General features: G+C 37.0%; 1 protein-coding gene and 1 pseudogene across 2 annotated transcripts in view; both read right to left on the bottom strand.

Moving 5' to 3' along the window:
* LOC114265851 (putative ribose-5-phosphate isomerase 4, chloroplastic) overlaps positions 1-27810 on the bottom strand; it is a 260134-nt gene that overhangs the window by 135906 nt on the left and 96418 nt on the right. The gene's annotated exons all lie outside the window — the stretch shown is intronic.
* Positions 15485-26669, bottom strand: LOC114265926 (beta-amyrin 28-monooxygenase-like; annotated as a pseudogene).

Below are 27810 nucleotides of genomic sequence, written 5' to 3'. Positions count from 1 at the left end.
GACGGAGAAAGTTGAGCTTATCCGTAGGAGGCTTGTTACAGCCCAGAGTCGACAAAAGAGTTATGCCGACCGTAGGAGGAGGCCTTTGGCGTTTGAGGTAGGTGATCATGTCTTTCTGAAAATATCACCTAGGCGAGGCCTGATGAGGTTTGGGAAGGGTGGGAAGTTATCCCCTCGGTTTATTGGTCCTTTTGAGATCCTTGAGAAAATAGGCGAGGTTGCTTATCGGTTAGCCTTACCGCCGCAGTTATCCGGAGTGCATGACGTGTTTCATGTGAGTATGCTTCGGAAGTATGAGCCAGATCCATCACATGTGTTGGATTGGACTGATTTAGAGGTAGATGAGGATGCCTCGTATGAGGAGAGACCGGTTCGGGTCTTGGATAGGCGGGATCAGGTCCTGCGTGGCAAGACCATTCCTTTGGTGAAAGTCTTGTGGAAACATCACGGAGTGGAGGAAGCCACTTGGGAACGTGAGTTAGAAGTCCGAGAGAAATATCCGGACTTGTTTGTTGATGTGTAATCTTATATTTAAATTTTACATTTTGTTGAACTTAAGAGCTTGGATATATGTCTTAAGTTGTGAAACATTGAAAATGTTTTGGTTATTGGAAGTATGTTTTGGAACTTGCCTCATATGGAAGTTGAAAGTGACATTATATGTGTTAAATATATTGTTGAAATTGGAAGGATAGTGCATAATGTTGATGCATGTTGAAAATACATATGTTGTTTACATATTGTGATATGTCTCTTGTTAAAGGGATGGGATGACCGGTAATGGGTCGAATTGTTGAATGTTAAAATGTAACATTGTTTAAAATGGAGGAAAACTTGTTTTTGAAAACTTGTGTTTAATTTCGGGGACGAAATTCTTTAAGGGGGGGAGGTTATAGCGATCCCGGGTTTACCCTTGTTGTATAGTGATCCGGACATGTGTCCGTGGATGTTGGTAGTTGTTTATTATCTTGTTTACATCCTTTCTTACTTTGTATTTGAGTTATAGGATGTGTTGAGCGGGTTTGTTACAGGTTGGTTGAGTTTAGAAACCAAAACTAGTTGTCCAGATTTTTGGCCTGTACGCTCGAGCGGAGGTGTTGGCGCTCGAGCGTAGATTACATCCATCCAGTATCTTGTTGTGCAGTGTTGTGAGCTCGAGCGGAGGCCTGGTTCTGCAAAAGTGCTGGGCGAGTGCATTCTGCGCTCGAGCGGGAGGTTGGCCGCTCGAGCGGAAGTCTGTGAGTGGCCGCTCGAGCGGGGTGTTTTACGCTCGAGCGTAAGACTGGGTTTAAATCCCGAAATTGTGACTTTTCAAATCACTTTTTCACTTTCTCTTCTCTCTCTTACTTTTCCAAAATCACCATTGTTGAGCCTCTCACTCTAGACTCTACCTTCTCTCTAGGTTTTGATCTAGTAGGAGTGATTTACTCACCTTTGGCCTTTACAAAAAAGTTGTTGATCGTCGAGGGCTTCATTTTAATCTGAAAATCTCGGGTTTTGGAGCACGTTGGGTTTTGTCGTCTTCTCCTTTGGGACTCCGAATTTGAGGTAGGGATAACCTACTCCTCTCTATGGGTTTTGTCTTTAAATTTTGGTATTTTGAGATGTTGGGCTTGGGTTGGTAATTTTGTGAAAGTTTGGGGCTTTTGTGTAATTTTACAAAAGTTGGGGTTTTATTCATAATAAACCTAGATGCATGTTTAGCATAGAAAAATGGAATGATTGTTGAATCATTGATGAAAATGGGACCTAAGGGTTGAAATGGTAATTATGGAAAATGGCCTAATTACATTGTTTAATTAATTGGGATAATTAATTGGTGAGAAATGAGGAAATGAAATGTTGATTGAATATCCATTTGTGCATTTATTCTCTGTTTTAGAAATAACTGCTTTGGGCTATCGGTGGAGGATAGTCGAGATTGTTGTAGACAATGCATGATGATTAGGTAAACGGAAACTAATCAATGGAATGTGTCATGGAACTTGACGGTTGATAGAATACATTAATTGTGTGTATTGTGTGATTGTATATAGAACCAATGTGTTTATATACGTTATGTGTAGAGGAGGAGATAGGGGATGTACTCCGCGGTTTAGGGGAAGATAGGGGATGTACCTCTAAACCGGATAGGTATTGGGAGGAGATAGGGGATGAACTCCGTAGACAGAGCTCATATGCTTGTCTAGAGAAGTGAAGATAGAGCTCATATGCTTATCTTTGTGAAGTGTGGATACAGCTTATATGCTTATCTGTGGATATTGTTGATATACATATCTGTTGTAGAGTGTGGATACAGCTTATATGCTTATCTGTGGATATTGTTGATATACATATCTGTTGTAGAGTGTGGATACAGTTTGTATGCTTATCTGTGGGTATTGTTGATATACATATCTGTTGAGAATGTGGATATAGCTTTTATGCTTATCTGAATGTGAGATATAGTTTTTATACATATCTGTGGAAATGATGATAGAGCTAGCATGCTTATCTGTTGAAAAAGGGAAAATGAAAAGTAATTGGGACTTGTAAGTCGTTGACATAAATATGTAATTTATGTGATTGTATCAGTGTTGACCAACTATCAATTGCTAATGTTTTAGTCATTGTCCATGGTTGGTTTAGTGTATTTCTACTGGGCTGTGGCTCACCCTATATGGGAATATCATTTTCAGGTGCAGGAAGCATGCCACCTCCAAGGACATAGCTGGGAGGCTAGTGGCGGGCATAGTTTCGTCGTTTTACTTTTGATGTATTACATGTAATTTCAAGCCAAGGGCTTAATGTGTAAACGAGTTAGAACTCTTTGTTGTAACCAAGTGTTAACTTGGAAAGCTGTAAGCCCGTAGGGCATTTTGTTATGAGGTTAACATGTAATACTTATGTCTTGGAATTCTAATGAATGAAAGGAATGCGGTTAGTTTAAATGAAAATGCATGTCTTATCTGATGGGTTTAATGTTATTATTTTGAGGGCGTTACAGAAGATGGCATGAATATTTTATTTAAGTAAATTTAATCATCATGACATTACTCAAATTAATTTACAAATTTGATATGATTTTAGAATTTATAACATTAATCACTTCAAAATGATAGGAACATCTCATGCAAATAATAAAAAAATATATAATTTATCAATTTATATGGCATTACCCTAATCGTTATTATAATCGTGTGGTATATATGCATGTCGCCAAAAGATGCGTTAGGAAGCCAAAGCTAAGGATTTCACTTGAACCTCATTTATTATTATTATTATTTTTTTTTATTTTGTTGGCTGTGTTTAGACCTAAAACTTGTCAAGAGAATTATGAGATTTGAAAAAAGAAAAAAAGAAAAAAGAAAAAAAAGAATGAAATAAAAAATAAATCAACAATACTATGTCGTATATGCTAATATTACACTCATCAATTTTTTATACCATATCATACTTTTCATCATACTTGTCAATACAATTTTGATGTAATACGTCTCACCAATAATGTATACATATATGTTTTTTTATTTGTATTGTCGATACTTTTGTTTTGTTTTAGATACAAAAATTTGAGTTCTTGAATATCAAAAATTATTAGTATTGTTGGAGGATATTTTACATATTTTTGTAAAGAATATTTGGTTGACAATTGTTACAGGATACATATATATTATTCTTCTTATGATTTTGTGAATGTGAATGTGAATGTAGATGTAGATGTGTGTGGAAGTGGGTGTATCTTATTTTAAAAAATATTAATAATTTGTACGTGGAATTAATTAATAAAATATATATTGATTTTATGAAAATAATTTTATTGCGAAAATAATAAACCGTCGCTAATGTAATCACCATTTCCTTATATTTTATTAGTAACGGGTTAAACTTTTGCATATACATATTAGCTCAAATCTTTAGCGATGGTTTAAACTGTCGCAAATATAGTATTAATTTAATTCTACTTTTTTTTGCAACATTTTAAACTGTCGCTAATAATACTTTTCACAACGTCAAATACCGTCACTAGAAAAGGTTTTTGCAACGACAACCAACATCCTCACTAAAAGTGAAGTTTTTTTTCCTTTTTTTTTTGTCAGGTTAAACCATTGTAAAAACCATTGATTAGCCGTCACCACAAGAAAGAGACGGTTTGTAAATGTCGCAAATACTTTTTGTCACGCCCCCTTTCATCACCCTACATTTCCCGTCGCTACTCCGTCGCAAAAAGTCTTTTGCAACGATATGCGAATCTTTTGCGACGTTTAAGACCATCACAAAAGTTTTGATTTTTAGTAGTGTGATCATGCAAAATATATGTGTCATTGGTCTTGTTCTCTCAATTTTGGCACTTTTGAAGCATTCTCATTGGTTGTGTATTAAAAATATTTGTTAAAGTGCATTAAACGACAAAAAGTGATAATATTCAAAATTTGTGCTGTGTTTTGTATCTAATTCATTCTTAGACCATGCACATTGTATGTGTTAAAAAATATGTGTTAAAGTGTGTTATACGACAAAAAGTTATAAAAGTGAGATTTGTATCAAAATTAGTCTATGGGTGCTCCAATAGAGTTGTATTCTTCAGTTCCTATATTGAAAATTTGGGGGTGTTTGGCAAGAAAAAAAAATAGCCTAGTTTAGGCTAAAATTCACAAAATGACAAAATAGGCTAAAATAGCTAATAAGACAAAATATCACATCAAACCCATAATCATTTCACTTTTTCTCTCACAAACATCACATCCAATCACAAAAAAATTCAATCATCTTCCCAAACACAAAAATTTTAGCCTACTATAATAGCCTACTAAAATAGCAACTTCCTAAACGAAGCCTTTGTGTTCTCTTGTATTAAATTCATTGTGTTAAAAATATTGAATCATAGTGTATTTTATATGATGAAAACTAAGTGAAGTCTGGGATTTTTTGTATTCAAAATTTGTGGTATCTTCTTGTATGTAATTCACTCTTTGTAGCATCATTGTGGATGTTTTAAAAATGTTTATTGAAGTATGTTAAAAAAATAAAAAATAAAATTGGTTTCAAGTGTTTGTTACATTAGTGGATGTATGGGGTTTCAATGTTCAATGTTAAACTGTGATTAATTAATGAGTGTATGTAATTGTGTTAATACTCGAGAATCATAATTTGGTGGTTGTGGATAGGGGCAGTGAGAAGGGGATGGTGTGATTGCGGAGGGGTGGTGGTGATGACGGTCAGCAAGTTGCAGAGGTAAGGAAGGGAGAGGATGTAGAAGAAAGGAGGAAGAAGAGAAGAGAAAATGAAATGTAAATTTTTCATTATTTTGTAATTTTGTTTATCCAATTCTCACGCTTAGTGTAAGTAACAAAACATTCCCACTGTTTTTTTTTTTTTTTTTTGCTCCAAATCTTTTTTTGTATTGTACAAATCCAACAAAAGGACCTAAAGCCATGCTTATCGCTGGATTATGCAAATTGGGATTAAGACTATAGTAATATTGTGAGTGATGAAATTGCTAGTGTGGAGATATTAGACTCAGGATGTAAGATACAAGATAACTTTGTTATTTTTGTCTTGTAACTTCTGGCTCCCCTTTCCCCTTCTTTATTGATGTAATTCTTTTGTTTCATCAATAAAGCTCTTTTCTTCGCTGATCAAAAAAATAAATAAATAAATAAATAGTCTTTTACTTTAACCACCACTCTCATGGAATTGGATTAGTGATATAAACCATCATAAAAAAATGATAGTCTCACCTCATTTTTTTGTCCAACTAAACATGATTTTCGTGGAGCCCACTAACTCACTTATATTGGTTTATTGTCTCAATAATTAAATTAAAAGAGAGGAGAAATAAACAATTATTATAAAATAGAGGAACAATATTTATATGATATAAAGAGTGGTAAAATAGAAACATAAAATGTAAGAAAAATAAAAATAATAAAAAATAATGTGTCGAAATTTGATTTTAGCATTTTAGTTTGCAGTTTGGCTTGCTGCAAGCTTCTAAAAATGTTAATAACTCAAATACAAAAATGCCACTGTGAGTTTTTTTCTTTTCTTTTCTTTTCTTTTCTTTTCTTTTTTTTTTTGATTTACTTTTTATAATGCCATTCAATTAAAAATAAAAAAGAAAACAAAAGAGAAGATGGTGTTTCTAGCACCACAATATATAAGTCTTAGAGACCAAATTTGTGGGTAAAAATTTCGTTGCAAAACACATTTAGGGATCAATTTCTATCATCGTGAGGATAGTTGCTAAAAGGTCATGCCGAAAAGTCAAAAATAAGATTTTTAGCGACAAAATTTTGAAAATGTCACTAATAAATAAACTTTTAGAGACACAATAATTTGGTCTCAAAATGCTTTATTTTTTGAGACAAAAAAGTTAGCCCCAAAAGTATAATAATTCATCACTAATGTCAAATTTTCGTTACTAAAAATATAATAAAGGCACTTTTTGTAACAAAAGTATTTTTGATAGCATACAAATAAATGGCATGTGACGTCATGTCGCTGTTAACGCTGACGAATTGAAGTTTACTAAGTCTTGCTGACAAATATTCGACAACATTTATGAAAATGCTATTATAAATGGTTGGAAAGATAAGATAGTGGACATTTTAACAATAAATGTTGTCTAATCTAATTGCGGCTTTTCTAAAGCTTATAGTGTCATTTTCTAAATGCAAAGTGTCAAAACTAGTGATTTGATAATATGTTATTCAACTGGAAGAAGTTAAAATGAAAAATACCTAACAATATTATGAGAAAAATAAGATTTCATATGATCCCAAGAAATATTGAATAAATTAAGATTTACAATAACTTTATTGCCGAAGATATTAAATTACAAAGGTCTAGTTTGAAGTCTATCTTATTGTCAAAGGTAGATTATTTTGTTATGATTGGTGGATACCAACATAAATGCCGGAGTATTTTTTTTTTATTGGTACAAAAAATAGAGTATATTAATGAAAGCAAAAACATACAAAGAGAATTACATCAATAGACAAAGCCTAGGTGTTAAAGCTGCATCATAGCTTAAGAAAGAGTCGATACGAGTGCTTTTAGATTGGTGGCACAGATGGGACGACATTTATTAACACAATTGTACATGTCTGATATAATAATTTTTAAAAATATTCAAAAACACAACTATATGTTTTTTTTTTTCTTTTCTATACTTTAAATTTTCATTTGCATATTTTAACTTGTTCATTTTAAACCCAGCACAAATAGAAACAAAATAGGGGTTAGTTTTAAATACAACTCTAATTTCTTTATACTCACCTTCTATAATATACAAGTGTGTTCCTTCATAAGGTTCAAGATCCAATATGTCTATAGTGGGTGTAAAGAAAAAATAATAATTAATATATTTAAAGTTAAAAGAGTTTGAAGAAGACCATCTTTTATTTCCATATATTTTCAATCAATACAACTGTGCCTCTTTATATAATTATTGTAACTGCTTAACTCAATATATCAACTAACTAACCCTGGTTATGTTTATATAACTTCCTAACAGATTTGTCTAACCACCACAAATGGATTGTAACCTCCTTAACTTCATACACGTGCTCATCCCTTGAGCATTAGCTGCAGATGGCTTGACCAACTCCTTGAGCTACTTGAGCTGTAACTGTTGTAGCTTTGTAGGCTGAGACTTGGCTTGTGACTCTGTCTTGAGCTGTGGCTTAACATGCCCCCTCAAGCGTAGGGGAGCCTTAGGGGTGTAAATCTGGCCCCGCCCGACCTATGTCAGGCCTCACAGGCTCCTATCAAAATTAGAGTCAGGCCACGGTCCAGGCTAGCTCACAGGTCAAAAAATTAGGCCCATGCCCAAGGGGTATTCGAGCCTTGGTCTAGTCTTGGCCTCAGGGCCTGGCCCAGGGCTTGGGAGGGCCTGGCCCAGGGCTTGGGAGGGCCTGATCATTTTTTTTTTTTTAACTTTTTCTACCAAAATTTTATCATTTTCCACTAAAAAATACACTGGGCCTTGGCAGGCCAGGCTGTGAGTGGGCCTTAAACGGGTTGATGGATCAGGCCCATAAGCCAGGTCGGGCTTCAAAATGATGGCCCAGGCCTAGGGGCTTGGGCTGGGCTCAAGGCCGGGCCCAAACGGGTCCAGTCCACCCCGAGCCACGGGTCATTTTACACTCCTAGGGAGCCTGCAGGATCATAAGCTTGGATTATAAGTATTAAAACGCTGAGTGAAAAGGGGTTTTGTGAAAATATCGGTTAATTGATCAGAAGTTGAAATGTGACAAATGTTGAGCTGTTTAGCTACGAATCGCGCTCAAATATAATGGTAATAAACTTCTATGTGTTTGGTTCGAGCATGGAAGACAGGATTAGAGGAAAGAGAGATAGCAGATAGATTATCACACCACAAAGTAGGTGAAGGAACTACAATGTGAAGATCGGATAAGAGCATGGTAAGCTAACTGAGCTCTACTGCTATTTGAGCTAAGGCTCGATATTCGGCCTCAGTAGAAGAGTGAGCCATAGTGGGCTACTGTTTAGCAAACCAAGGGATCAAATTGGGACCAAGGAAAACATAATAGTCGGTAGTAGATTGAGAGTCAAAGTAAACTTGAAGAATGAGAGTACCAGGACTAAAGTGAAGCCCAAGATTGAGAGTACCTTTAAGATATCTCAGAAGGCGTATAACATGAGCAAAATGACTAACAAGAGGGAGATTTTTAAACTAGAAAGCATAGTTCACACAGCAAAGGAAAGATCAGGATGAGTTATAGTTAAGTATTGAAGAGCACCAACAATGCTTCAGTAAAGAGAATGATTAGAAAATGGGATATCAATAGAGGTATCAATATGTTTAAAAGCCATGAGGAATAGGATTTACAGGCAGACATGCCAGCTTTGGCAAGGATCTCAGTAGCATATTTGTGCTGAGAGAGGAAGAAGCGACTGAAATGCCAAGAAAGTAGTTGATAAACCCAAGCTCTTTTACGGCAAAAGTGGAGTGCATTTGCTCAACAAGCAGAGCAATAGAAGAAGAATCACTGCTAGTTAAAAGTATATCATCCATATAGATGAGTAAAATAAGAATAGAAGATGCAGTTTTCTTAACAAATAGAGAGAAAACACAGTGACTGGAAAAAAAGCCATGAGACTGAAGAAATGTGGAGAATGTGGAATACCAAGCCCTTAGGGCTTGTTTAAGCCTATAAAGAGACTTGTGAAGCTTACAAACAAGATAAGGAGAAGAGGCATCAATGAAGCCTTGAGGTTGATGCATATAGACTTCCGCCTCAAGGACTCTATGAAGAAAAGCATTGGAGATATCAAATTGCTTGATGGGGCATTGGAAATGGAGAGCCAAGGTTAAAAGAACTCTGATAGTTTGCTGTTTGGCCACAGGACTAAATGTCTCATGAAAATCAATGCCCTCTGTTTGGAAGAAACCCTTAGCAACCAAACGGGCCTTATATCTTGCAATAGTGCCATTTGAATTTTTCTTGATTTTGTACCCCTATTTAGAACCAATAGTAGATTTACCATGAGGTAATCGCATAAGAGACCATGTGGCTTGTTTTTGTGATGCTTGAAACTCATCCAGCATTGCAGTTTACCATTGAGACAGGCTTGGTCTTAGACCTGGTAAGCATAAGATGGTTACTTTGGGAAGGCATGTTGAGAGGCAAATCTATAGAAATAGAGGAAAGAGGGATAGGAGAAGGAGACACAGGGAAAGAAGCTAGGTAATAAGAGACAGGTACTGCAGAAATAGGATGGACAGGTGCTGCAACAGAAGCAGAAATAGGGACCGTAGAAGCGGTAGATGTAGGTACTGCAGATGTAGGCACTATAGGGTCTGCAAAAAAACCTGCAGCTGTAGGTACTGCAGATGGAGGAATTGTAGGGACTCTAGACAAACCAGAAGTAGCTAACAGAGAGTGTAAGACAGGACTGGTTGGAGGCCAAAAGAAAGTGTGAAGTTGAAGTAAAGTAGGAGCTGGAATAATAGCATAGAGAAATGAGTTCTGAAAAAGGAAAGTGATTTCATCAAAGAGAACATGCCTAGAAACATAAAGGTGGCCACTGGACACATCAAGACATCTATAGCCCTTTGTAGAAGGCCGATAGCCAAGAAAAACTTAAGGAATTGATCTTTGTTGAAGTTTGTGTGTGGTATAAGGTCGAAGCCAATGATAACACCTACATCCAAAAACCTTCAAAAAATTATAATCAGGAGAATGTTTAAACAATACTTCAAAAGGAGCGAGATTGTCAAGGTTATAAGTAGGATGTCCGTTAATGAGAAAAACAGAAGTAGGAAAAGCATCAAACCAAAATTTTATGGGAAGAGAAGACCGATGCATGAAAGTGATAGTGGTTTCAATCAAATGTCGGTGCTTCCTCTCAGTTACCCCATTTTGAGCAAGAGTATGAGGACAAGTGAGCTAATGTTCAATACCGTTAGTTTTAAGAAAATTCTGAAATTTAGTAGGCAAATATTCTCCCCCATTATCACTTTTTTAGAATTTTAAGTTTGGTGTTAAACTGTGGTTCCACAAAAGCCTTAAATTCAATAAACTTGGAGAAAACTTCACTCTTGTAAGACAGAGGAAATAACCATGTGAATTTGCTAAAGGCATCAATGAAAAGAACATAGTATTTATAATTAGAAAGAGAAGGAGTAAATGGTCCCCATACATCAGAATGGATTAGAGCTAAAGGTTGATTAACAGAGGAATTAGAAAGACTAAATGGCAACCTATGACTCTTAGACACGCAACAATGTGGGCACAATTTATTTGTATCAACAGTAGGAGCAATAGTAGGTAAATGATGCTGAGAAACAAGAAAGTGCAACTTCTTGGATGAAGGATATCCTAATCTAAAATGCCAAAGAGAATCAAGATGAGCAGTAGCAGTAGTGGAACAATGAAGACAGATCGCAGGTCTATAAGCAAATGAAGAAGTAGCTGAAGCCGGTAGATGATAAAGACCATTAGAATGGCATCCTTTATAAAGAACCTTTTTGATAACCTTGTCTTATATAACAAAGGAATCAACATCAAAAGTAATTGTCCACCTGTTGTCAGCAATCAATTGATGAACAGAAAAAAGATTTGAAGAAATAGATGGAACATGTAACAAATTGCTAAGTGTGAAAGGCATAGTTGGGATAGAAAGTATGCCATTACCAGTATGATGAATAGGCAATGTAGAACCACCTCCCACAGTGACTTGATCAGGACCATGACATGGTTGGTAGGTACTCAACTTGTTGAGATCATTAGTAAAGTGATTTGTAGCAACAGAATCTAAAAACCAAGCAGAACTATCTTGAGAAGTAGTAGGAGAATGATAAACAAAATTTTGTGGGTGATGATGCAACATAAGCCCTGGGATGAGATCTAGACACAGAAAAAGAAGAAGGTGAAGGTGCTTGAAAAGTTGAGCCCAATCTATGCCAACATTCCAAAGCTGAATGATTAGGCTTTCCATAGATTTGACAGAACAAAGGTCCAATAGTAGAGGATTGATTTGGAGAAGATGTTCTGCCTCCACCTCCTCGACCTCTGTTCTGAGAAAATCTGCTATCGTTGCCATCGTTTCGATCTAAATGAGCCATGGCCTCGATATCCACCTCTCTGAGATCCTTTGAAGCCACCTTTATAACTCCCTCGTATAGCAGCATAAGCAAAAGGAAGGTCAAAGGCCTGTGTTTGCTTAAAAGAGGTTTCAATATGAATAGATTCTGAGCATTGTAAAGCAGATACGGCAACAATAGAGATAGGATTAGATCTGGCTCGAATAGTGGTTTTGAAAGCATTATATTTATCAGGTAAACCATTTAAGGTGAGAAAAACTAAATCCTTATCTTCAATTGGTGAACTAGCCAAACTCAACTGATCAGAAATAGTCTTGATTTGATTCAAATAGTCTTCCATAATAAGATTCTTCTTTGTAATATGATTGAGTTTGTTCTTTAGCTGATGTATATGAGATCGAGAAAGATATGTAAATTGAGTGGCTAGTGTAGTCCATACCTTTGAACTTGTACCACAGTGCAAAACATAAGTGAAGATAGATGATAACAATACAGTAGTAATACAACTCAACAAATGTGCATCAATGGTGATCCAATGAGTCTATACAGGATTTGGAATAGGATTACCATTTACATCACTGATTGTGAAAGGAGGATAGATTTCTGAACCATCAACATAGCCTACAAGCTTTGTAGCTCTTAATAATTCTGAAATTAACTCTTCCAAATGATATAATTTGTTGAATCAAGCTTGGTTAGAACAAATGAGTTTAGATTTGAAATAAGAAGAGTGAGATTGGAAGGCAACACAGAAATGTTTGAAGGAATTGTAGAAGATGATATAGCTGCTATTGTTACAGCAACTTCTTGCAGGTTTACAGCCATTATTGTATCTTGTTAAAGATACAATGCTCTTAGGAGCTTTTTAGGCTCTAACACCATAAAAGAGTTTGAAGAAGATCATCTTTTATTCCCATATTTTTTCAATCAATACAACTATGCCTCTTTATACAATTACTGTAACTGCCTAACTTAATACATCAACTAACTTGTGACGCCCCCAAAACTTATACAATAAATACAACCCATAAGCAGAATGATAATAGGAATAATTTGTTTTCATTCTCAAAGTTCATATACAACAAATAACACATGCAACATACATTCACAAATGTTCATCCTGAATCTACAACATGTATTACAATGATAGGAGAATTGAAAATTAAACAGGTAATAATATGCCCTATAGGCTTACATATTTCCAAGACATTGCTTGGTTATAACAAAATGAGCCTAATACAGTTAAAGCCCTTGGCTATACAAAAAGAATACAACAAAATAAAGAGCTTTTGCTCCCCAAAAGTCACTCCGACCTATTGCCTTGGCGGAGGCATGTCACCAGCACTTGAAAATAGTTTTTTCCAAATTGGCTGAGCCAAAGCCCAGCAGGAATAATCTAACACAATATATGAGATTTAATAAAGATATAAGTATAATGTGCGTATACAATGTATGTAACAAAACATTTTCATTTTGTTTTATTATCAAGAAATACCAAGTTCGTATCTTATTCCACTTTCCTTCAATTTATTTCAAGTTAATCTATTCTTCTCAATTCATGAGCCAATTTCATTATCTTTAAACAACTCAACTAAGACTATAACTCAATGGTTATCAAATCAACGTAATTACCACACAAACACTTCAATCTGCCATTTTACAGAAATTTCGTCCGCGGGATCGGCACCCATGTATATACAAGATTTCGGGACTTTCACCTTGGACACTCCGGCCAACTTAATTTCAATGGAGTCCATCCCCTATCTCCTCTCAAACAGTGGAGTATATCCTCTTTCTTCTCCCAAAAATCATACATATACAATGTATTTAAAGCATAGTCACATTCAATGACAACCAACATTAGATTAGTTCCAATTCACCTAATCCTCATGCAATTTCTATAACAATCATAGCTATTCTCCACCGATAGCCCAATACAAATATTTCTAGGCAAATATACAATCTTCTCAACAGATAAATTATTCAAACTTCCATAGGTAAGAGACAACACGTGTCCGACTCTACCACATATATCAATAATCATCCAATTTCACATTACCAATGTCAATTTTAGTTATTTGTACAAAATAACAATTTAATCCAATTAGAGCAAAACTCTCCTTTTTCCAAATATCGACCCAAGTACCAAAATCAACAATTTTACACAATATAACCTCATATTCAAACTCCATACTCATTTATTTCACATTCACCAAAAAACCCCTCTTTTTATTTCACACCCAAACCCTAGGTTTGTTCAAACTACTCCCAAATCCTATCATTGTTACACAACGACAAATAGCTAAGCTCAAAACCATATGAAAGTGTAGAAAATCCCTACCTCAAGAAAAGAAGACGAGCAAAGCAAGGGTGAAACTCCAAAGATGCACAAACCCAACTTTGTTCGAATCAAAACGAAGATCTAGAGACGCTCTACCTTTTTCTCAAATAGATTAGGGTGAGGAAATCACTAGAAGTAGGTGAAAATGTAGAGAGAGAGAGAGAGAGAGAGAGAGTGTGTGTGTGTGTTTTAGAGAGAGAGGGTCTCAACTTTAGGTTTTTGGAAGAAAATATCTGAAAAAGTGATGTAAAAAGTCATTTTTGCGATCAGATATACGCACAGTCCGCTCAAGCAGAAGAGTTGACGCTCAAGCGTCAGACACAAAGTAATTCCGCTTGAGCAAGAAAGACCGCTCGAGCGCCAAGACATACTAAATAAGACGCTCGCTACTCGAGCGCAAGAAGTGGCGCTCAAGCATAGAAAACACACATCTATAAGTTTTGCAGACAACAGACCAATGCTCGAGCGCAAGGAAAGCAGCTTGAGCGCCCACCCATGCCGCTCGAGCATAGAAAACACTTTTCCAGTAGTTTTGCAAACCTACAAAGTACTGAAAGTTAGCAAAGCTCGCTCGAGCGCAAGAAGTGCCGCTAGAGCGGAGGACCAAAATTTGCAGAGCCCGTTCGAGCGCTAGAATGGCCGCTCAAGCGGAGGAGCAAAAATCTGAGCAACAAAGGTTTGGAAAAGCAAGCAAATAACATGTTCCAAACACACAACTACAATCCAAATGACCAATCCAAAGAACAACAAGGGAAAAAAGAAATAAACAACAACGTTGAATCATGAAACCAGAGTCCGGAACATAATAAAATGCCAGGTCAAAATCGGAGTCGCTATAACTAACCATGGTTACATTTATATAACTTCCTAACAGATTTGTCTAACCACCACAAGTGGATTGTAACCTCCTCAACTTCATAAACGTGCTCATCCCTTGAGCATTTGCTGCAGATGGCTTGACCAACTTATTGAGCTGCTTGAGCTGGAGCTGCTTGGTCTGTAACTACTGTAGCTCTATAGGTTGAGACTTGGCTTATGACTTTATCTTGAGCTGTGGCTTAACAACTTTAGCAAAAAAGTTTGTGATTTAATTTAAAATTCTAACAAATTTAAGGAAAAATGTTATTTGTGAGCTTTGTCTCAAACACACACATTTGGCTTCTTGTGGAAGGTATTGTTGAAACAAAATGACTATAGAGGTGCCTTTTTGAATTATCACAACAAAAATTTTATAATAAAATTTTCACTTTTAAAAGTTTTTAAAAATTAAATCCTAAAAACCTTATCTGTCGTAGTGTTTGTGTGAATTAAGACTGCACAAATGTTATGGCATTGCTCATAGTATCAGGTGGATCAATGAAGTCCAAATTGAATGGCATAAAAAGTTTATCACATATATGAATAAATACTAGAAAAGTTTTTTAAGTATAGAATTTTTATGCGTAAAATTCATACAAAATGAAATAATAGAAACATTTTTGAAATTTTGAGTCACAATAATGTATGTTTTGACTCCAAACAAAAAAAATTACAAAAGATCACAATTATTTTTTGTGAAAAATTTATTTGTTTAGCATTATTCAAAAAAACTAATAGGGGTGGAGGTGAATTGGAACTCCTTTTTCTGGCATTGGCACCATGTCACCTAAAACATTCTCCTTTGGAGAAAGTACCTCCCATTATTGTGGATGAAGGTTAGCACCACTAACCAAGCATACTCTTTTCTAGGGCAAAGTCCAGGCCCACCTCCAAATGGCACATTTGTGTATGGAGCCGGTGCTTCTCTGCCTTTGTACCTTGACGGATCAAATTTTTCTAGATCCCGAAAGTACTTAGAGTTCTTGTTTGTTGTGTTAACTGTCCAATATACCTACAAACAACACTCACAAATTAGTTGTGATGATAACTAAGAGAAAATTATTTAGCATTTTAAAATTATATATTATCTTTTGTTCTAACCACTTATGATCAATCTACCATGGTAACAAAGTTGTTAGGAGTTTTCTTAAAATAGAAAAAGCAAAAGAAAAAAAAAAGGTGACTACAAAAATAGTTATGTCTCACATATATATATATATATATATATATAATTTTAGAGAAAGAAAATTAAAAACCATAGGCTAAAGAGTAACGGTTGAAAAGTTGGGAACACTTGGCCATCCTAAGCCTATACACCTACCTAACAACCAACAAGAAAAAAACGAGACCCAAGATTCCATTCATGCGAAACCTATCTTCTCAACGAGATTAAAAGATAGGATGTCAAATCTCATTTTATTTTTACAAGTAGTTAGAACAAAAGATGATGTGACAGTTCTATATCATTGAATAATGAGCTAGCCTGAAAAGATATACACAAGCTTCATTTGATATATGTTTACACACCTTCCAGCCCTTTGGAATTGTGTAACCAGCATATGTGAAGTCAGTTAAGATTTCTTTGAAGGTTCCTTGTCGAGGTGGAACAACTCTCATCACTTCACACATTACATTCCATGAGTATTTCATTTTCGACATGTCATTCCAGTCTAACAGTTCTCCTGTCTTTTTATCTTTTGAGATCTCCAATTGCTCTGCATTTCAAATATGTAAAAACACAAATTAATTGCAACATGAAACTCGAACAGCATCAGTATAGTCCGCAAAATTTTAGGAGAATGAACAATATTATTTTAAATTTGATCAATGTTTGGTTTTAAATTTGTCAACACAAATTCCATTATTTATAATAAATATGATATATATATATATATATATATATATATAATATAGTTGGTTCACTCTATTCACAAATTTATTATTAAAAAATTAATTTTATATGTATGTATACACATAAATAAGATTATTCTTTCACATCACAAAATAAATATATTTTTTAAATAATTTTATATGTGTGTATACACATAAATAATTTAACTAAAATTTAGGAAATATTTATGATTAGAAAAAAAAAATTCTTCTATCCTATGTATCGCACATGTCAACTGCTAACTACCTTAATTACAATCCAAAAGAATTTTATTATACAAACAAAAAAATTTACACAAAATAATAATAATAATAATAATAATAATAATAATAATAATAATAATAATAATAATAATAATAATAATAATAATAATAATAATAGTAACTTATAATTTTAAAAATGCCACAATCACATAATTCTTTCATAGAAAACTATGTAACAAAGTCATTACCTAATAGGACCTTATTGTAGATGTCTGGACTTTCTCCCACAAACTTCATGAAGAAAGAAATGGTGACAGCCACATTGGCATAACCAGCCACCAACAAACCCATCATTTTATCAGCAATCTCAGCCTCACCCATACCCTTCCCAGTTGGATCACTCACAACGATCATATGAGACAGTATGTAACGCCCTCAAAATAATAACATTAAACTAACCACATTCCTTTATTTCATTGAGTTTCATTACATAAGTATTACATGTTAACATCAAAACAAAATGCCCTACGGGCTTACAGCTTTCCAAGTTAACACTTGGTTTCAACAAAAGAGTACTACTCGTTTACACATTAAGCCCTTGGCTTGAAGTTACATGTAATACATCAAAAGTAAAACAACTACACTATGTCCGCCTCTAGCCTCCCAAGCTATGTCCTTGGAGGTGGCATGCTTCCTGCACCTGAAAATGATATTCCCATATAGGGTGAGCCACAGCCCAGTAGAAATACACTAAACCAACCATGGACAATGACTAAAACATTAGCAATTGATAGTTGGTCAACACTGATACAATCACATAAATTACATATTTATGTCAACGACTTACAAGTCCCAATTACTTTTCATTTTCCCTTTTTCAACAGATAAGCATGCTAGCTCTATCATCATTTCCACAGATATGTATAAAAACTATATCTCACATTCAGGTAAGCATAAAAGCTATATCCACATTCTCAACAGATATGTATATCAACAATATCCACAGATAAGCATACAAGCTGTATCCACACTCTACAACAGATATGTATATCAACAATACCCACAGATAAGCATACAAGCTGTATCCACACTTCACAAAGATAAGCATATGAGCTCTATCTTCACTTCTCTAGACAAGCATATGAGCTCTGTCTACGGAGTTCATCCCCTATCTCCTCCCAATACCTATCCGGTTTAGAGGTACATCCCCTATCTTCCCCTAAACCGCGGAGTACATCCCCTATCTCCTCCTCTACACATAACCTATATAAACACATTGGTTCTATATACAATCACACAATACACACAATTAATGTATTCTATCAACCGTCAAGTTCCATGACACATTCCATTGATTAGTTTCCGTTTACCTAATCATCATGCATTGTCTACAACAATCTCGACTATCCTCCACCAATAGCCCAAAGCAGTTATTTCTAAAACAGAAAATAAATGCACAAATGGATATTCAATCAACATTTCATTTCCTCATTTCTCACCAATTAATTATCCCACTTAATTAAACAATGTAATTAGGCCATTTTCCATAATTACCATTTCAACCCTTAGGTCCCATTTTCATCAATGATTCAACAATCATTCCATTTTTCTATGCCAAACATGCATCTAGGTTTATTATGAATAAAACCCCAACTTTTGTAAAATTACACAAAAGCTCCAAACTTTCACCAAATTACCAAACCAAGCCCAACATCTCAAAATACCAAAATTTAAAGACAAAACCCATAGAGAGGAGTAGGTTATCCCTACCTCAAATTTGGAGTTCCAAAGGAGAAGACGACAAAACCCAACGTGCTCCAAAACCCGAGATTTTCAGATTAAAATGAAGCCCTCGACGATCAACAACTTTTTTGTAAAGGCCAAAGGTGAGTAAGTCACTCCTACTAGATCAAAACCTAGAGAGAAGGTAGAGTCTAGAGTGAGAGGCTCAACAATGGTGATTTTGGAAAAGTAAGAGAGAGAAGAGAAAGTGAAAAAGTGATTTGAAAAGTCACAATTTCGGGACTTTAACCCAGGTCTCCGCTCGAGCGTAAAACACCCCGCTCGAGCGGCCACTCACAGACTTCCGCTCGAGCGGCCAACCTCCCGCTCGAGCGCAGAATGCACTCGCCCAGCACTTTTGCAGAACCAGGCCTCCGCTCGAGCTCCCAATCCCTACGCTCGAGCGGCACTCAGACAACCCCGCTCGAGCGGCCAATACCACGCTCGAGCGTACAACGCTGCACAACAAGATACTGGATGGATGTATTCCCCGCTCGAGCGCCAACACCTCCGCTCGAGCGTACAGGCCAAAAATCTGGGCAACTAGTTTTGGTTTTCTAAACTCAACCAACCTGAAACAAATCCGCCCAACACATCCTATAACTCAAATACGAAGAAAAATGAATGTAAACACGATAATAACCAACTACCAACATCCACGGACACATGTCCGGATCACTGTACAACAAGGGTAAACCCGGGATCGCTATACAGTATATCTTGCTTCATAGCTCCTCTACCGCCTACCATGGTTGCTCTCCTCTCCCTCACCATCGCCATTAGCTCCCTCCGAATAGCATCGGCAGCTTTGCCAGCGCGATAAAAGTTAGTGCTAGGAAAATTCACCATGATCGAATGCAGTCCTAAGGTGACATCATCAAAATAGCGAACCAGCCTCACGATACAATTTGGATTTTCCATCCCTAGAAAGATTCGGCAAGCGATCGACAAGGTTAGAGTCTTGGCCAGAGGGTAGACCTGTTACAAAAATATTATGGAACAATTCAATATTATTCAACAAAATTATTAAGATATACATAACCTATGAAATAAGAATGCATGTAAAATAACATAGAAAGTCGTCTGTAAAAATATTTGTAAAAACTCAATATATATCTCATGTACATGATTTTCTTGTGTGTCTTGTGAGCATGGTTCTAAATATCGGCCGATACGCTACGTATCGGCCGATACATATCGGAAAAATGGGGTACCACGACGGATACATACCGGTATACCGCTGAGATTGAAAATCGTAGGAGTATCAGCCGAGTCCCAGTACGTATCGGCCTGTAACCGTTACACAAGCCGGGACGGGCCGATACTCACCGGTTCGGACTGATACGGGAAAGAAAAAGCTGAAAAACCTGTAAAATGATTTTTAAAATTTCACCGCCGCGACACCCAATTCCCGATACGTACCGATCGATACTACCGATACTGATACTCCACGATTGATACCGTTACATTACCCGATACCACGATTTAGAACCTTGCTTGTGAGTCTCACACTCTTAGAAAAATATTTTCTGCTTGGTTTGATTTTTAAAAATTTATTTTTTGACTAATTTATGTTTGTGTGAATTTTGTTTTCTTATTTTAGTCAACTTTTTTTTTTGTATGCACCTGTAACAAGCCCGCGGGGGACCTCGCTACAGCTCGGACTCGACTTTGTGTTAGTCACGGTTCTAAATCTGAACCAAAGAGTCCAAATCCGGCAAATCGTTTTGAGAAAACAGATTTTTGAAAGAAGTGCCAAACATGGACTGCTTTGCCAGATACAGAGTCGCCACCTAAATATTTTATTTTGGGAAATTTAGGAAACCCTGACTCGGTGCCAAAAGGCCACGTGTCCGTCATCACCAAAGTTGCCTCGGCTCGGGAACTTGGGTACGATTGGGGAAGGTCACTTCGTGAGCACCCCCGCTCGCCCGATCAAAGATCGGCCTCTACTAACCGTGATATCTATTTTTGAAAACTTTGTGTGTTCTTATTCCGGTTATTAGCCTAGGTTACTATGTGATGCACACAGCATATAAGTATAGACTGGATCGCCCGAATTGGAACAAAACATTTCATGCTTGTTTATTTGAAAGATGATTTGCTACTCGCAAGTAGGCTTAAAATGCAGATTTTACCACCCGCAGGTGGGTTTAGAAAAGATGGTTTTGCCACTATCTAGTGGGCTTAAAACAAACAGTCGATGATTTATTCCAATCTAAACAACTCAACCTTCACCCACAGACATTCAGGCAGATATATCACATAAGCACATAGCCTCATGGTAAGCATGCTATTTATGGCAGTCACTCACACGCATGCGAGGATGCTAAAGCATAGAACTTACCGAGTACTCCAAGCCAAAATAGGAACTACATTAGAAATCATGCATGATCCTAAGTATACAAAAATGCTTAATGCAACACATGCAAAATGCAACTATAGTAGGCTCGGCTATTCTAAGATGGCATATGAAATGCTACAACTAACATGTATTCAACTTGGAATTGAAAATACAATGCAGTTAGTATGATGCGCCGAGCCCGGTGCATGCAAAACAGATGAATGATGCAAACATGCTGTCATACTGTATGCTAATTTAAACATGCCCTAATCTAACCATCATAAGCAGATAAATAAAAGGGAGAAAGACGTGGGGTTGGAAGACATACATCACACTCACGCACACTTATTACAGTTGTGCCCTCACTCGGAGGGTCCGAATAAATAATATAGTCCAAATATTACAGTCCCCAAAATAAAAGAATATTACAGTCCAAAATATTACAGAATTCTAATTAATTAATGAATTAACTAGAAAGCAAATAAACTGGCGTGCAAGCCAGGGACTGCCTTGCTTCTGGTGGATGATGCATGTCCGGACTGTCTTGCGTGGAAATCCACCGGAATGCCCCGATTAGCCTCTGTTTACACCTGTTCTTGAAATGCGTGCCAAGTTCCAAAAAGTTGCTGATTCCTCGTTTTGCTGCAACAGAGAGCAGGAAAGGGGCATAGCAATGTATTTGCACAAATATATGCATGTCTCGATCCTCGTGCCACCAATCACGCATACCGAGGCATGATGGCCGAGGAGTCGAAATGCACAACTCAATATAGGATGAATGCACATGAAACTACAGCTAAAACCTAACTCCATCATGGATAATCCGGAGTGTCGGTGACTGGGGAATTGAGACACATTCCGTCACTCGGAGTACGAAATGTACCTCGTTTCCCGTGCCCGGGCTAACTCCTATTCCGGACATGATGCAATATGCATGATATGCATTGAAAGACAACTAAGATACAATCCTAACATTCACAATGCTATGAAATGAGATGCCTCGAAATGCGTGCACGCAGGCACGCAAACCGAGAAAATGCAGAATGCTGTGAAAATGAAATGAAATGTGTTTCGAAGTACGTGCACGCGGGCACGCAAACCGAGGCAATGATATGTGTCTCGAAGTACGTGCACGCGGGCACGCAAACCGAGGCAATGATATGTTTCTCGAAGTACGTGCACGCGGGCACGCAAATCGAGGCAATGATATGTGTCTCGAAGTACGTGCACGCGGGCACGCAAACCGAGGCAATGATATGATATGATGAAATGATATGGGAATGACAAATGGGCTTATACCAACATGAGTGAGCCTCAGCCACACTCACATGGGATGCCGTTGGATAAAAATGAAGTGCCTCGAAATGCGTGCACACTGGCACGCAAACCGAGGCGATGCGAAAGCGATGCGAATGACATGAAAACATAATATGGGCTTATACCAACATGAGTGAGCCTCAGCCACACTCACATAGGATGCCGGTTGATGAAAATGAAGTGCCTCGAAATGCGTGCACACGGGCACGCAAACCGAGGCAATGGCATACGCAATGCAAATGACATGGAAATGACAAATGGGCTTATACCAACATGAGTGAGCCTTAGCCACACTCACATAGGATGCCGGTTGATGAAAATGAAGTGCCTCGAAATGCGTGCACACGGGCACGCAAACCGAGGCAATGGCATACGCAATGCAAATGACATGGAAACATGATATGGGCTTATACCAACATGAGTGAGCCTCAGCCACACTCACATAGGATGCCGGTTGATGAAAATGAAGTGCCTCGAAATGCGTGCACACGGGCACGCAAACCGAGGCAATGGCATACTCAATGCAAATGACATGGAAACATGATATGGGCTTATACCAACATGAGTGAGCCTCAGCCACACTCACATAGGATGCCGGTTGATGAAAATGAAGTGCCTCGAAATGCGTGCACACGGGCACGCAAACCGAGGCAATGGCATACGCAATGCAAATGACATGGAAACATGATATGGGCTTATACCAACATGAGTGAGCCTCAGCCACACTCACATAGGATGCCGGTTGATGGCAGAAAATGAAGTGCCTCGAAATGCGTGCACACGGGCGCGCAAACCGAGACAGTGATAAAATGACATGGAAATGACAAATGGGCTTACACCAACATGAGTGAGCCTCAGCCACACTCACATCGGATGCCGATGGCAGAAAATGAAGTGCCTCGAAATGCGTGCACACGGGCGCGCAAACCGAGGCAATGATAAAATGATGCGAATGACATGGAAAATGATATGTAAGCATGCTAATGGAATTTCAGCAACAAAATATGGGGGAAAACAGTCCCGAAATGAAGTGAAATGACATGAAATGTAAGGAAATGACCCGAAATGCAACATTAGGCATCCGAAATGGCCTATAGCCATACTAAATATGCACAACATGGACATGCAATGCAAAGACAGAAGCTAGACAGTCCCAAAAGATGCACTTTCGCAGTTATGAACATGGCCAAACAGCAAGCATAGGTAAGGGAAGCATAGCATGCAAGAATGGGGGCCAAAAGAGGGGTAAAGAAGCAAGTGGTATAAGCAAAACTCAAACTGAAAAATTTCCTCCTACAACACTGAAGATGGACCAAAAATATGAACATTTACAGTATATGGCAGCCTCAAAATCAGTATACAAACATGCTAAAAATATGATGCAAAATAAGGCTCAAAAGGTGCTAAAACATGAAGTGTATAAAATAATCACCAAACAGAAAAAAAGTGTGAATGAAACATGAAGTATAGGCCAAAATAAGACCTCTTTCAGTTCGGACCAAGGTCCAAAAACAGAAGCAAAGAGAGCTATTAATTTATGCAAAAATGGGGCTAAATAGGGGATATAACTACAAGTGACATATGGAAACACCAAACAATGTTGAGCCCTTCTCCAATGTTGAAGAGGGGCTCAAAATATGCCTCATATCAGTTTACAACATGCTCGAAAATAAATTGCTCATAGGTCAAAAAAGGCATACAAAATCATGACATACAACATGGTCAATGAAGCAAGTATATTATGGAGAGCTCAAACAAGGTTGAGCCTTTAATGAGAAGTGATGATGAGCTCAAAATATGGTCCTTTTCAGTTAGGACCGAAGCTTGAAACCAAAAAGAAATGAGGCTTAGAAATAGATCAAAGGAAAGGGTCAAAAGGATCAAAGTGGAACTTACCCTTGAAGATCTAGACTTTGGTTGCTTCTTGGATGGATTTGCTGCTCCTTTGGCCTTCAAGAACCCTTCCTAGCTGCTGGAAATGAGATAGTGGTGGTAGAGTTTGGTGGTATAGAAGGAATGGAGGCTAATGGACTTAGGGTTTTTGAAGAATTGAAGAAGATGAAGATGGAGTTGGCTATGGAGTTCTTAAGATCAAATTTTCTAACCCCCAAGAAGAAGGCCCTCAGCTGGTTATAAGGTCAAGAAAGGGGGTGTAAAAGGGGGTGCAAAGGAGAGCAAAACTCTCTCCCAAAATATCCCCCGGATACAGAAAATATCTGGGGGATATTGCCTCACAGCTGGAAGGGGCACAGTGAGGAGAGCACGGCCGGCCGCTCACTTTTTCTGAAGGTGGCCGGCCGGCCACACCCCCTAGCCGGCCGGCTAGGGGTCAAAAGGGTCAACCAGATTTTCTGGCCGGCCAGGTATTGGGGAGGTAGGCCTTTGTGTGTACAACACAACCATGTAATTGAAATTCCAAGAAAGTGGGCCCAAGGGGTTCAACAGTGGCTCGGAAAGAGGGGTTCAAAAGGGTCAAGTTGACTTACTGGCCGGCCATGAACTTTTAGGGGCCTCTCAGGTGTGTACATCACAGATATGTGGTTCAAAGTTCAAGAAAAAAAGGTCCAAGGGGTTCAACATTAGCCCGGAAGAAAGGGGTCAAAAGGGTCAGGTGACCTTAATGGCCGGCCATGAACTTTTAGGGGCCTCTCAGATGTGTAGATCACAGATATGTGATCGAAAGTTGGCAACGCTAGCTCTAAGGTATTCAACATTAGCCCGGAAGTGCGAAAAACGGGCGCCGGGAGGCTCGGGAGGAGAGATAACTGGCTGCTGCAACAATTGCTGGCCTCCCACCCTTCAGTGACCTTCCCTGTGATAAAACAGAGGTACCTGCCAAAAATGAGCGAAAACCGTTGCAAAATGAATGTTCCGGAGCCAAAACACGCAGTTCGGGGTCCCGGAAATGGGCTGTTAAGCACCGAAAATTGTATTTGACCTCGAAGTGGGTTTCTCAGCCCCCAGTGTCCCTCAAAAGGGAGAAAATAAGATGTATGCCAAAAATCAGAGCAATAGGAGATGGTTAAGCGGTCCCGAACCGAGGCACACGGCCTGACGGCTCCGAAAACCGGGAACCGGACTCCGAAATGGGAAAAATGGCCTACGGCCACCAAATATAGCCTACGGACATTGAGAGATGGTCTACAGGACCTCTCCCTCCCCTCAAGAAAAGAAACAGAGAAAACCGAGTCTGGTTCGCAAACCGAGACAAGGCACAGAAAAGGGTTCGGAAGTCCGGAGGCAGGGCTTACGGCCGCGACTCTGAAACTTCTGAACGAGCACATTATGCAACATCACCAAGCGCTCAATCGGTGACGTCTGAGTCTTAAGGTCGGTCAAAAATGGGGTGTCTACAGCACCTAATCTAAATGTATCTAAAAATAAAATAAATTTACTAGAATATAAAAATAAAATAAAAAATTTACTAAAAATCCAAACAAAAAATTGTTACATTTTTATTTAGATTTTTATTTGTTTCTAATGAACCTTTTCATATTTTTAATCATTTTTTTTTCAGTTTTTTAGATGAATCTAATTTTGATGTATCTAAATAGAAAAAAAAACAAAAAATAGATGATTAAAATATAAAATAAAAGGAAAATAAAAACATGTCTAAAAATAGTTTGTGAATAATCAAACCAAACTATATAGTTGTAACGAATTAAATCTAATAAATATTGTAATATAAATATAATAGTAAAATTTAATTTTGTAACTTAAGAAGGTCTTAAAAACTATTAAATTTGTACAATCTAAAAAAAAAAAAAAACTAATAAATTTAGCCCCCATAATGAAATGATTAAATATGGAAAATTTTATTTTTTTTATTAAAATCTCTAACAAGACCTTCAATTCATCTTTGCCTTCCAACGAGTCTTCAAGTGTTGCTGTGAAATTGAGTCAATTATACCCAAGTAACTCGGCAATGCCTCAGGCTTGAAAAACCCAGGTATCCTTATCACTTCTTTTACATCATCCGCCGCCACTGCTGCCACCACTTACGGTGGTGGAATCGATGGAGCCACCGCTAGTTCGAGTTTTGATGAGAGGAAAAGCTTCTACTTTGAATGAGGCAAGAAACCAGTGAAGATTTTTCTCTCATTGGAGGAGAGAAACTTGTTTCCATTTGGGCCACATATGACTGCTGTTTTCTCTCCGAAAGTCTTCGTCTTGAAGATCTCTCGAGAGTACTTTTTCATCCCATAGTTCACGAAATTTTCTGGCTTGCCAAATAGAAATTCAATGCTTTCGCCGATAATAGGCCATCTGAAGCTGCCTGGAGGCAGTTTGACACCATCATTGGAGCGATGTCGTAGAGAAAAAATGGTGATGAGAATAAAGAGGAAAGCAAGAATGACAGAGAGATATAGGAACTCCATGGATGTAGAGATATGATAAGTGTTTTGATGAAAAAATGAACTAGGAAGCAAAGGTGGTGTGTTTGAGTAGGGCTTGGAAGTGTGGTTTATATAGGCATATGGAAAGCCTAAGGCTGTCCAATTCAAAGGGTAGATTTGGAATTTTAAAAAAATTAAACTTTCAACTTTGGTTTTTTGTTTTTTTTAATTAAAATTTTTCATTTTGGGTCTTTGAAAATATTTTGTTCTTCCACTTTGGACCCAAGGGAAAATATTCCATCTCTGTTGAATTTTTTTGACTGAGTAATCCAAACTAGGCAATACCCAATGTTCTTATTTAATTACAATATTATTCAAGAAAAAATTATGAAATCTATAGAAAAATATCAATATTTTAAATTTTTTTATCTGACATGTTAAGTGAAAATTATTTACCAACAAATGAAAAATATTATAAAAATTAATTATCAATATTTTAAATTTTTTTTATTAATTTATAATTTTTGTTTCCTGACTTAACTATTCAGTATTGTCCCTTTCTCTTTCACTTCATATGTGTATTCATACAACAAATTATATGTGTATGAATAAAAAATTATTTTATATTAAAAATAATAAACTCACCATAACACATAAATTGATGAAAATGTATAATGTAGAGGAAATTTTATCTCTCTCTCACACACAGACACACATCTATGTATAGACTGTTAGAAACAGAAAAAGTGAAGGAATTAATTATTTAATAGACTATAGCTTATATGAAAATGGTATATGAATGAGAGACTGAATTATTAATAACTCATTCATTTTGGGGTTCCCTGACCAAGCGTCCCTACTAAGGGCTTGTTGGGGAAGTTCACAAAATAGCTTAAAAATAAAAATATTATTAAAAAGGTCAAAAAGTTAATAAATTATACGTAAAAAAAATTAAAAATTTTATTTTCTCTCTATTTTTGTATATTTTTTTTGTAAAAGAAAATTCTAAACACATATATAATTCATACAAAAAAACTTGACACGAATGATGTGAATTGCCATTATCTATCTATATCTATATACTATTATTAAGTGAAGGCCTAAATTGGTTTAATGAAGCATTCTTCTCCTCATGTCACGTAACAACTTTATATATGCTAACATAAAAAATAAAAAAAATTAT

This window comes from Camellia sinensis, chromosome 9 (assembly GCF_055761805.1).
Source record: "Camellia sinensis isolate YWXY chromosome 9, ASM5576180v1, whole genome shotgun sequence".
Lineage (NCBI taxonomy): Eukaryota > Viridiplantae > Streptophyta > Magnoliopsida > Ericales > Theaceae > Camellia > Camellia sinensis.
This window is presented reverse-complemented; position numbering and strand designations above follow the sequence as displayed.